Source organism: Peromyscus maniculatus, chromosome 5 (genome assembly GCF_049852395.1).
Source record: "Peromyscus maniculatus bairdii isolate BWxNUB_F1_BW_parent chromosome 5, HU_Pman_BW_mat_3.1, whole genome shotgun sequence".
NCBI classification, from domain to species: Eukaryota; Metazoa; Chordata; class Mammalia; order Rodentia; family Cricetidae; genus Peromyscus; species Peromyscus maniculatus.
In genome coordinates, this window is record NC_134856.1 from 57,118,991 (window position 1) to 57,130,517 (window position 11,527).

Below are 11,527 nucleotides of genomic sequence, written 5' to 3' on the forward strand. Positions count from 1 at the left end.
TGCCCTGGTAGGGGGTATAGAACCATGAGCTCAACAGCAGAGACTCGTGGAATTTATAGGGCTCTGTCCTGGTTTGGTTTTTCTATTGCTGTGATAGACATCATGACCAAAAGAAACTTGTGGAGGGAAGGGTTTATTTCAGCTTAGAACTCTGAGGTCACACTCCATCACTGAGGGAAGTCAGGGCAGGAACCTGGAGGCAAGAACTAAGGCAGAAGCCATGGAGGATGCTGCTTACTGGCTTCCTCTGCATGGCTTTTATACAACTCAGGACCACCTTGCCCAGGGTGGCACTGCCCACAATGGGCTGGGCACTCCCACAGTAATCAAGAAAATGGCACACAGATGGTGGCATCTCCTCAGTTAAGATTTCCTCACCCTTTTAACTCTGGTTTGTGTCAAATTGACAAAAACTAACCAGTGCCATCTTTTCGTGATGGTAAACCCCTAAGAGAAGCCAGAAGGTGCTGGAAGACGGTGAGTGACCTCAGTCCAGGATCTGCTTGGTCTTTGTCTCCTGGGAGAATTCAGCTGCACAGTGCAGCTGCGTTAGCTGGGATAGGAGACAATCCTAACTTTCCTGAGGACTGAGGATGGCGTGAGGCCTCTTTGGAGAGCTCCATGCAGTCTGGAGTCCATGAACCTGCTAGATGTGAAAATGACCACAGGCTTCACGGGCACTAGCAAGTGAAGGGCTGGAAGGCAGGTAAGGCTACACTGGAGCTGAGCGGTACGTAGTTGACAACATGGGAACAGGGAGTGATGAGTAACCGTTGCCCTGCCTCTTATGGAGCCTGAGTGTACTGGAAGGAGGGAAGAGGAAAGGGAGAAAACAGAAGTGGGGCCAGGCTGTAAAACGCCAACGCCTGCTCCTAGCGAAAAGACTACTTCCAGCAAAGGCTTCATTTCCATAAACTTCCCAAACAATACCACCGACTGGAGAGGAAGTGTTCAAACAAAACCCATACAGGACATTTTTCATTCATACCGTCATACCATCAAAACCCGTCCATCCATTCCTCAATGGCAGAGGCCTCCCTCCCCGGGAAGCAGCATCTGACTCCTACTGGCCTGCGCCCAGGGCTTGGCCACTCGGGTCGGGCTCGGGAAGCAACCAACTGTGGCTCTCTGGCATCCCATCCCACCGGCGACACGCGCAGCCACACCCACAAACACGTCGCAGCCCCCCAGGGCACCACTTCACGTGGACTCACACTCATGCACACACACACGTAGACCTCCACACACACGCTCGCCCACACAGAAACACACTCGGGCATGTGTGCCCCCCCAACGCACTCACGCACGCAGGAGCACACACACAGACACCCACGCACGAGCCAGGGTGCCTGCACCCACAGAGGCCTGGGTGCCTGTGCACCCGCAGGAACACACACACACACCACACACACACACACACATACACGTGCGTGAGCACCCCACCCCCCCACACACACAAAACATGCAATGATGCAAGAATGAGGCTACACAGGCACACAGGATGACAACACGGCCTACCGGAACACACACACACATACACACACACACACACACACACACGCCTCTTAGGCGTGACAGTTGCCAGAGTCTCAATGGGGGTTGGAACTACCAGAACCAAGCTGGAATGGCTACCCACTACAGGCCTACTCACCTATGCACGCACCCAAAGTTAACACACTCAGGGAGGCAGGAAGGCAGGCAGGCAGGCAGGCCCGTAGGCACGCCCCTGGGCACCACCACCCCATCCCGTGGGGGCTCCTAGTGGGGGAGGTGGGCGTGGTGGAGGGCTCGGGTGGGAGCCTGGTTCCTCTGGGACTGCTTCCAAGCGGTGGGCTGTGTGGAGGTGGTGGGCGGATCTGTCCCCCCACCCCACCCCCGTGCCAGGACCCGGAGTGTCCTCCTCCCAGACCCCCGCCTGTGGAGCCAGGCAGGCAGCCAGGTGCGATGGAGCCCCGGTTGGTGGAGGGCAAGGCTAGCCTGGGCTGCCTGTCAGGCGAGACCTGCCTCTCTCATGTGACTCTTAGCTTCTTCTGGGGTCCTGGGAACCCCACTCGGGTGTTTCCCCCGGTGGGTTGGCAGCGTGCCTGAGGGCTGCGATGGCCGGGCGAATTGGCAGCCTTGCGGGCGAAGGGGAGGTGGAGGGGGAGGCGGAGGGGTCCCGGGTCCCCATGGGGGCCCGCGGCCGCAAAGGGCCTGCCTTTCAAAGGCCAAAAGGGGCAAAGGCAAAAAAAAAGCCTACAGCACCCGGTATTCCCAGGCGGTCTCCCATCCAAGTACTAACCAGGCCCGACCCTGCTTAGCTTCCGAGATCAGACGAGATCGGGCGCGTTCAGGGTGGTATGGCCGTAGACGATGGCGCCTGGCCCGCGGAGCCTCAAGAGCCTGGCCGCCGCTGCCCTCAGCAGCTCACCCACCCACCCGCCGCCCCTGAGCCCGGCTCGCGCCCCACCCTCAACGCGACGGCACGCCAGCGAGGCCCTCCTCAGCCCTCTGCCCGCCTCCGTGGCCCGTGGTCCGTGGCCCGCAGCGGGGGCCCAGGGCCGGCAGTGGCCAGCGTTTCCCCGGGACCTTCTCCTCTCCCGGTCCTGCTTCATCGGCCGGACGCACTCTCCCACCGGGCACACCCGGCGGGCCCCTGGCACCTTGGCTCGCCCGCAAGCCTGCTCCTCCCTCTCCCTGGGCCTCGGGCGGGTCCGGTGTGCACGCGCCCGCACCTCCCGCTCCCCCGCTCGGCTTTCCACGGCTGCGGGCGCTGAAGCCTCAGGACCTTCTTCCTTCCAGGGCAGGGGCTGCCTTGGTTCCGCGACTCGCCCCACCCGTTGCCAGGTAGCCAGCCCCTGGTCTTTGTGCCAAGCAGGTTGGAGCCCTCCTCTGACCTGCAGGCCATTTCTGTGCCTTCGGGGGTCCTGGTGGGGAGGTGGAGGTGGGGGGTGGGGAGTGGGGGTGAGGGTGGCCCTGCCCGGGCTGCGCTCTGCCACTTTCTTTCCTGGCTTCCCGGGGAGGGGAGGTGCCCAGGGAGGCGCAGGCAAGGCGGCCGGATCCTTCGGGTGGGTCATCCACCCGTCCAGACAGGGTGCTCACCCTCCTGACGGTGCTGCCCCGAGGTGGTGCCTGGACGGATGGGGTGCTCGCACCGACTGTCATCTCTCACCTTGGGGAACTGTCGGCTTCTCCTCCTCCTCCTCCTCCTCCTCCTCCTCCTCCTCCTCCTCCTCCCCCCCGTTGCTCCTTCCTACTCCTCTTCCTCCTCTCCCCAGGAGACACAGACAGACACAGACAGACAGACAGACAGACAGACAGACAGACACACACACACACACACACACACACACACACACAGAGGCATGCACAAACACACACGCACACACACACACATGCACGCCCATTCACACACCCTTCCCTACCTCCTGGATGGACCTTGGTTCCCTCTCTGGAACTTGGAATGCCAGCTCGTGGGCTCCAGGTTCTGCCCCCACCCCCACCCCACCCCCACGGAGAACCCGTCCATCCATTCCTCCGTGGCAGAAGCCTCCCTCCCCGGGAGGCGGCGGCGGCGGCGGCGGCGGCGGCGGCGGCGATGATGATGAGCCGCCCCGCTCAGCCCGCCCGCCCGGGAGAAGGGAGAATGTCTCGCTGGAAGGCGAAGGCGCGCAAGATGATCCTGCGCCCATGGGTCCCAGCGAACTTGGAACTTGGGTCTTGGCGCTCTGCGCGTGCACGGTGGGGGCAGAGGCGGGTCCCGTCCGGGCCAGGCGTCTCTTGGGCTATCTATCCTCGGTCCCACCCGGCCAGCGGGCCTCCTCCCACCTTGCCTGTGGAGAGTACTGTCCTCTGGAGAGTCCCGGACGAGGAAGGAAGCGTGTGTCTAGGCCCCGACTCCTCGGGAACATCTTCCCTTGCCAATGGATGAGACAGCTCGGGCAGGGCCCTGCAGCCACAAAGTCTGTCTGTCTGTCTGTCTGTCTTCACTGGATGGAGCGAGCACCCGTGCTCTAGCAAGGAGGGACGGCCGCACAGCCAAGCCAGAGCGTACAAAACCAGAGGCACAAACATGCGCACACTCGTGCACACATCCACACCCAGACACGGAGCCCGAGCCTCGCCACACACACATAAACGGGCAAGGATGTCCAGGGCAGGTTGGAACACGGGTCTCTTTGGCGCTCAGCTCCGTGGACGTTGGGGGTAGAGGCGGGTCACGGGGCCAGAATTCTCTTACTGCCCCGCGGCCACCCGGCCACGCACCCATCCAAAGCTGCCTCCATCACGGAAGAGCCAAGGGTCTGAGCGGGCGCGACGAAGGTCGCGCGGCTGGACCGGACTGTGTGCCGGGGGTCTGATGGCCTCTCAAACCCCAGCACGGACCCCTCCGCTCTGGGGGACCTGCTTCCGCGACAGACAGAGAATTCCCGCACCGCCGCCACCGCCTCCGACGCCGGCGCCTTAGTGGGACAGCGCCTGACCCGTGACTTCCTCTTGCCCTGGGACCACTAGGTTCCAGGTCGGGCCCATCTTGGACCCGGGTCCTCTGCTCGGCCACCGCACTACTGACTGACTCCTCTACTGGCCTGCGCCCAGGCCTTGGCCCCTCGGGTCGGGCTCGGGAAGCAACCAACTGTGGCTCTCTGGCATCCCATCCCACCGGCGACACGCGCAGCCACACCCACGGACACGTCGCAGCCCCCCAGGGCACCGCTTCACGTGGACTCACACTCATGCACGCACACACGTAGACCTCCACACACACGCTCGCCCACACGGAAACACACTCGGGCATGTGTGCCCCCGCACACGCACGCACGCGCACACACACAGACACCCACGCACGAGCCAGGGTGCCTGCAGGCACAGAGGCCCGCGTGCGTGTGCGCCCGCAGGAACACACACACACACACACACACACATACACTTGCGTGAGATCCCCCCCCCAACACACAAAACATGCAAGGATGCAGGAATGAGGCTACACAGGCACACAAGATGACAATGCGGCCGATCCGAACACACAGACACACACACACACGCACACACGCACACAAGCACACACGCACACAGGCCCACACGCACTCCCACACGGGCCTACTCACCTGTGCATGTTGCTGGAGAGCTTCTCTCCAGGTTCCCCAAGCCCCGCAGTCCCACAATCCACTTATAAAATAATCACTCAGACGCTTGTATCACTTATAAACTGTATGGCCGTGGCAGGCTTCTTGTTAACTGTTCTTATATCTTAAATTAACCCATTTTTATAAATCTATAGCTTGCCACGTGGCTGGTGGCTTACCGGCTTCTTTACATGCTCTTCTCCTGGCGGTGGCTGCAGTGTCTCTCCCTCCTTCTTCCTGTTTCCCCAATTCTCCTCTCTCTTTGTCCCGCCTATACTTCCTGCCTGGTCACTGGCCATCAGTGTTTTATTTACATAGAGTAATATCCACAGCAATGCACGCACCCAAAGTAAACACACTCAGGGAGGCAGGAAGGCAGGCAGGCAGGCCCGTAGGCACGCCCCTGGGCACCACCACCCCATCCCGTGGGGGCTCCTAGTGGGGGAGGTGGGCGTGGTGGAGGGCTCGGGTGGGAGCCTGGTTCCTCTGGGACTGCTTCCAAGCGGTGGGCTGTGTGGAGGTGGTGGGCGGATCTGTCCCCCCACCCCACCCCCGTGCCGGGACCCGGAGTGTCCTCCTCCCAGACCCCCGCCTGTGGAGCCAGGCAGGCAGCCAGGTGCGATGGAGCCCCGGTTGGTGGAGGGCAAGGCTAGCCTGGGCTGCCTGTCAGGCGAGACCTGCCTCTCTCATGTGAATCTTAGCTTCTTCTGGGGTCCTGGGAACCCCACTCGGGTGTTTCCCCCGGTGGGTTGGCAGCGTGCCTGAGGGCTGCGATGGCCGGGCGAATTGGCAGCCTTGCGGGCGAGGGGGAGTGGGAGGCGGAGGCGGAGGCGGAGGGGTCCGGGGGCCCGCCCCATGGGGGCCCGCGGCCGCAAAGGGCCTGCCTTTCAAAGGCCAAAAGGGGCAAAGGCAAAAAAAAAAGCCTACAGCACCCGGTATTCCCAGGCGGTCTCCCATCCAAGTACTAACCAGGCCGGACCCTGCTTAGCTTCCGAGATCAGACGAGATCGGGCGCGTTCAGGGTGGTATGGCCGTAGACGATGGCGCCCGGCCCGCGGAGCCTCAAGAGCCTCACCTCCGCCGCTGCCCTCAGCAGCTCACCCACCCACCCGCCGCCCCGGAGCCCGGCTCGCGCCCCACCCTGAACGCGACGGCACGCCAGCGAGGCCCTCCTCAGCCCTCTGCCCGCCTCCGTGGCCCGTGGTCCGTGGCCCGCAGCGGGGGCCCAGGGCCGGCAGTGGCCAGCGTTTCCCCGGGACCTTCTCCTCTCCCGGTCCTGCTTCATCGGCCGGACGCACTCTCCCACCGGGCACACCCGGCGGGCCCCTGGCACCTTGGCTCGCCCGCAAGCCTGCTCCTCCCTCTCCCTGGGCCTCGGGCGGGTCCGGTGTGCACGCGCCCGCACCTCCCGCTCCCCCGCTCGGCTTTCCACGGCTGCGGGCGCTGAAGCCTCAGGACCTTCTTCCTTCCAGGGCAGGGGCTGCCTTGGTTCCGCGACTCGCCCCACCCGTTGCCAGGTAGCCAGCCCCTGGTCTTTGTGCCAAGCAGGTTGGAGCCCTCCTCTGACCTGCAGGCCATTTCTGTGCCTTCGGGGGTCCTGGTGGGGAGGTGGAGGTGGGGGGGTGGGGAGTGGGGGTGAGGGTGGCCCTGCCCGGGCTGCGCTCTGCCACTTTCTTTCCTGGCTTCCCGGGGAGGGGAGGTGCCCAGGGAGGCGCAGGCAAGGCGGCCGGATCCTTCGGGTGGGTCATCCACCCGTCCAGACAGGGTGCTCACCCTCCTGACGGTGCTGCCCCGAGGTGGTGCCTGGACGGATGGGGTGCTCGCACCGACTGTCATCTCTCACCTTGGGGAACTGTCGGCTTCTCCTCCTCCTCCTCCTCCTCCTCCTCCTCCTCCCCCCCGTTGCTCCTTCCTACTCCTCTTCCTCCTCTCCCCAGGAGACACAGACAGACACAGACAGACAGACAGACAGACAGACACACACACACACACACACACACACACACACAAAGGCATGCACAAACACACACGCACACACACACACATGCACGCCCATTCACACACCCTTCCCTACCTCCTGGATGGACCTTGGTTCCCTCTCTGGAACTTGGAATGCCAGCTCGTGGGCTCCAGGTTCTGCCCCCACCCCCACCCCACCCCCACGGAGAACCCGTCCATCCATTCCTCCGTGGCAGAAGCCTCCCTCCCCGGGAAGCGGCGGCGGCGGCGGCGGCGGCGGCGGCGGCGGCGGCGGCGGCAGCGATGATGATGAGCCGCCCCGCTCAGCCCGCCCGCCCGGGAGAAGGGAGAATGTCTCGCTGGAAGGCGAAGGCGCGCAAGATGATCCTGCGCCCATGGGTCCCAGCGAACTTGGAACTTGGGTCTTGGCGCTCTGCGCGTGCACGGTGGGGGCAGAGGCGGGTCCCGTCCGGGCCAGGCGTCTCTTGGACTATCTATCCTCGGTCCCACCCGGCCAGCGGGCCTCCTCCCACCTTGCCTGTGGAGAGTACTGTCCTCTGGAGAGTCCCGGACGAGGAAGGAAGCGTGTGTCTAGGCCCCGACTCCTCGGGAACATCTTCCCTTGCCAATGGATGAGACAGCTCGGGCAGGGCCCTGCAGCCACAAAGTCTGTCTGTCTGTCTGTCTGTCTTCACTGGATGGAGCGAGCACCCGTGCTCTAGCAAGGAGGGACGGCCGCACAGCCAAGCCAGAGCGTACAAAACCAGAGGCACAAACATGCGCACACTCGTGCACACATCCACACCCAGACACGGAGCCCGAGCCTCGCCACACACACATAAACGGGCAAGGATGTCCAGGGCAGGTTGGAACACGGGTCTCTTTGGCGCTCAGCTCCGTGGACGTTGGGGGTAGAGGCGGGTCACGGGGCCAGAATTCTCTTACTGCCCCGCGGCCACCCGGCCACGCACCCATCCAAAGCTGCCTCCATCACGGAAGAGCCAAGGGTCTGAGCGGGCGCGACGAAGGTCGCGCGGCTGGACCGGACTGTGTGCCGGGGGTCTGATGGCCTCTCAAACCCCAGCACGGACCCCTCCGCTCTGGGGGACCTGCTTCCGCGACAGACAGAGAATTCCCGCACCGCCGCCACCGCCTCCGACGCCGGCGCCTTAGTGGGACAGCGCCTGACCCGTGACTTCCTCTTGCCCTGGGACCACTAGGTTCCAGGTCGGGCCCATCTTGGACCCGGGTCCTCTGCTCGGCCACCGCACTACTGACTGACTCCTCTACTGGCCTGCGCCCAGGCCTTGGCCCCTCGGGTCGGGCTCGGGAAGCAACCAACTGTGGCTCTCTGGCATCCCATCCCACCGGCGACACGCGCAGCCACACCCACGGACACGTCGCAGCCCCCCAGGGCACCGCTTCACGTGGACTCACACTCATGCACGCACACACGTAGACCTCCACACACACGCTCGCCCACACGGAAACACACTCGGGCATGTGTGCCCCCGCACACGCACGCACGCGCACACACACAGACACCCACGCACGAGCCAGGGTGCCTGCAGGCACAGAGGCCCGCGTGCGTGTGCGCCCGCAGGAACACACACACACACACACACACACACACACACACACATACACTTGCGTGAGATCCCCCCCCCAACACACAAAACATGCAAGGATGCAGGAATGAGGCTACACAGGCACACAAGATGACAATGCGGCCGATCCGAACACACAGACACACACACACACGCACACACGCACACAAGCACACACGCACACAGGCCCACACGCACTCCCACACGGGCCTACTCACCTGTGCATGTTGCTGGAGAGCTTCTCTCCAGGTTCCCCAAGCCCCGCAGTCCCACAATCCACTTATAAAATAATCACTCAGACGCTTGTATCACTTATAAACTGTATGGCCGTGGCAGGCTTCTTGTTAACTGTTCTTATATCTTAAATTAACCCATTTTTATAAATCTATAGCTTGCCACGTGGCTGGTGGCTTACCGGCTTCTTTACATGCTCTTCTCCTGGCGGTGGCTGCAGTGTCTCTCCCTCCTTCTTCCTGTTTCCCCAATTCTCCTCTCTCTTTGTCCCGCCTATACTTCCTGCCTGGTCACTGGCCATCAGTGTTTTATTTACATAGAGTAATATCCACAGCAATGCACGCACCCAAAGTAAACACACTCAGGGAGGCAGGAAGGCAGGCAGGCAGGCCCGTAGGCACGCCCCTGGGCACCACCACCCCATCCCGTGGGGGCTCCTAGTGGGGGAGGTGGGCGTGGTGGAGGGCTCGGGTGGGAGCCTGGTTCCTCTGGGACTGCTTCCAAGCGGTGGGCTGTGTGGAGGTGGTGGGCGGATCTGTCCCCCCACCCCACCCCCGTGCCGGGACCCGGAGTGTCCTCCTCCCAGACCCCCGCCTGTGGAGCCAGGCAGGCAGCCAGGTGCGATGGAGCCCCGGTTGGTGGAGGGCAAGGCTAGCCTGGGCTGCCTGTCAGGCGAGACCTGCCTCTCTCATGTGAATCTTAGCTTCTTCTGGGGTCCTGGGAACCCCACTCGGGTGTTTCCCCCGGTGGGTTGGCAGCGTGCCTGAGGGCTGCGATGGCCGGGCGAATTGGCAGCCTTGCGGGCGAGGGGGAGTGGGAGGCGGAGGCGGAGGCGGAGGGGTCCGGGGGCCCGCCCCATGGGGGCCCGCGGCCGCAAAGGGCCTGCCTTTCAAAGGCCAAAAGGGGCAAAGGCAAAAAAAAAAGCCTACAGCACCCGGTATTCCCAGGCGGTCTCCCATCCAAGTACTAACCAGGCCGGACCCTGCTTAGCTTCCGAGATCAGACGAGATCGGGCGCGTTCAGGGTGGTATGGCCGTAGACGATGGCGCCCGGCCCGCGGAGCCTCAAGAGCCTCACCTCCGCCGCTGCCCTCAGCAGCTCACCCACCCACCCGCCGCCCCTGAGCCCGGCTCGCGCCCCACCCTCAACGCGACGGCACGCCAGCGAGGCCCTCCTCAGCCCTCTGCCCGCCTCCGTGGCCCGTGGTCCGTGGCCCGCAGCGGGGGCCCAGGGCCGGCAGTGGCCAGCGTTTCCCCGGGACCTTCTCCTCTCCCGGTCCTGCTTCATCGGCCGGACGCACTCTCCCACCGGGCACACCCGGCGGGCCCCTGGCACCTTGGCTCGCCCGCAAGCCTGCTCCTCCCTCTCCCTGGGCCTCGGGCGGGTCCGGTGTGCACGCGCCCGCACCTCCCGCTCCCCCGCTCGGCTTTCCACGGCTGCGGGCGCTGAAGCCTCAGGACCTTCTTCCTTCCAGGGCAGGGGCTGCCTTGGTTCCGCGACTCGCCCCACCCGTTGCCAGGTAGCCAGCCCCTGGTCTTTGTGCCAAGCAGGTTGGAGCCCTCCTCTGACCTGCAGGCCATTTCTGTGCCTTCGGGGGTCCTGGTGGGGAGGTGGAGGTGGGGGGGTGGGGAGTGGGGGTGAGGGTGGCCCTGCCCGGGCTGCGCTCTGCCACTTTCTTTCCTGGCTTCCCGGGGAGGGGAGGTGCCCAGGGAGGCGCAGGCAAGGCGGCCGGATCCTTCGGGTGGGTCATCCACCCGTCCAGACAGGGTGCTCACCCTCCTGACGGTGCTGCCCCGAGGTGGTGCCTGGACGGATGGGGTGCTCGCACCGACTGTCATCTCTCACCTTGGGGAACTGTCGGCTTCTCCTCCTCCTCCTCCTCCTCCTCCTCCTCCCCCCCGTTGCTCCTTCCTACTCCTCTTCCTCCTCTCCCCAGGAGACACAGACAGACACAGACAGACAGACAGACAGACAGACAGACACACACACACACACACACACACACACAAAGGCATGCACAAACACACACGCACACACACACACATGCACGCCCATTCACACACCCTTCCCTACCTCCTGGATGGACCTTGGTTCCCTCTCTGGAACTTGGAATGCCAGCTCGTGGGCTCCAGGTTCTGCCCCCACCCCCACCCCACCCCCACGGAGAACCCGTCCATCCATTCCTCCGTGGCAGAAGCCTCCCTCCCCGGGAAGCGGCGGCGGCGGCGGCGGCGGCGGCGGCGGCGGCGGCGGCGGCAGCGATGATGATGAGCCGCCCCGCTCAGCCCGCCCGCCCGGGAGAAGGGAGAATGTCTCGCTGGAAGGCGAAGGCGCGCAAGATGATCCTGCGCCCATGGGTCCCAGCGAACTTGGAACTTGGGTCTTGGCGCTCTGCGCGTGCACGGTGGGGGCAGAGGCGGGTCCCGTCCGGGCCAGGCGTCTCTTGGACTATCTATCCTCGGTCCCACCCGGCCAGCGGGCCTCCTCCCACCTTGCCTGTGGAGAGTACTGTCCTCTGGAGAGTCCCGGACGAGGAAGGAAGCGTGTGTCTAGGCCCCGACTCCTCGGGAACATCTTCCCTTGCCAATGGATGAGACAGCTCGGGCAGGGCCCTGCAGCCAC

At 64.0% G+C, this 11,527-nt stretch overlaps 3 non-coding genes across 3 annotated transcripts; all 3 read right to left on the reverse strand.

The window, feature by feature from the left end:
* Positions 1 to 2,232: 2,232 nt before the first annotated feature.
* LOC143273540 (5S ribosomal RNA) lies at positions 2,233 to 2,351 on the reverse strand. The gene has a single exon (XR_013051722.1). It is a non-coding gene; the product is annotated as a 5S ribosomal RNA (ribosomal RNA).
* A 3,674-nt stretch (positions 2,352 to 6,025) lies between these two features.
* On the reverse strand, positions 6,026 to 6,144 carry LOC143273595 (5S ribosomal RNA). Its single transcript, XR_013051778.1, has one exon. It is a non-coding gene; the product is annotated as a 5S ribosomal RNA (ribosomal RNA).
* Positions 6,145 to 9,827: 3,683 nt separating this feature from the next.
* On the reverse strand, positions 9,828 to 9,946 carry LOC143273596 (5S ribosomal RNA). The gene has a single exon (XR_013051779.1). It is a non-coding gene; the product is annotated as a 5S ribosomal RNA (ribosomal RNA).
* Positions 9,947 to 11,527: the final 1,581 nt, after the last annotated feature.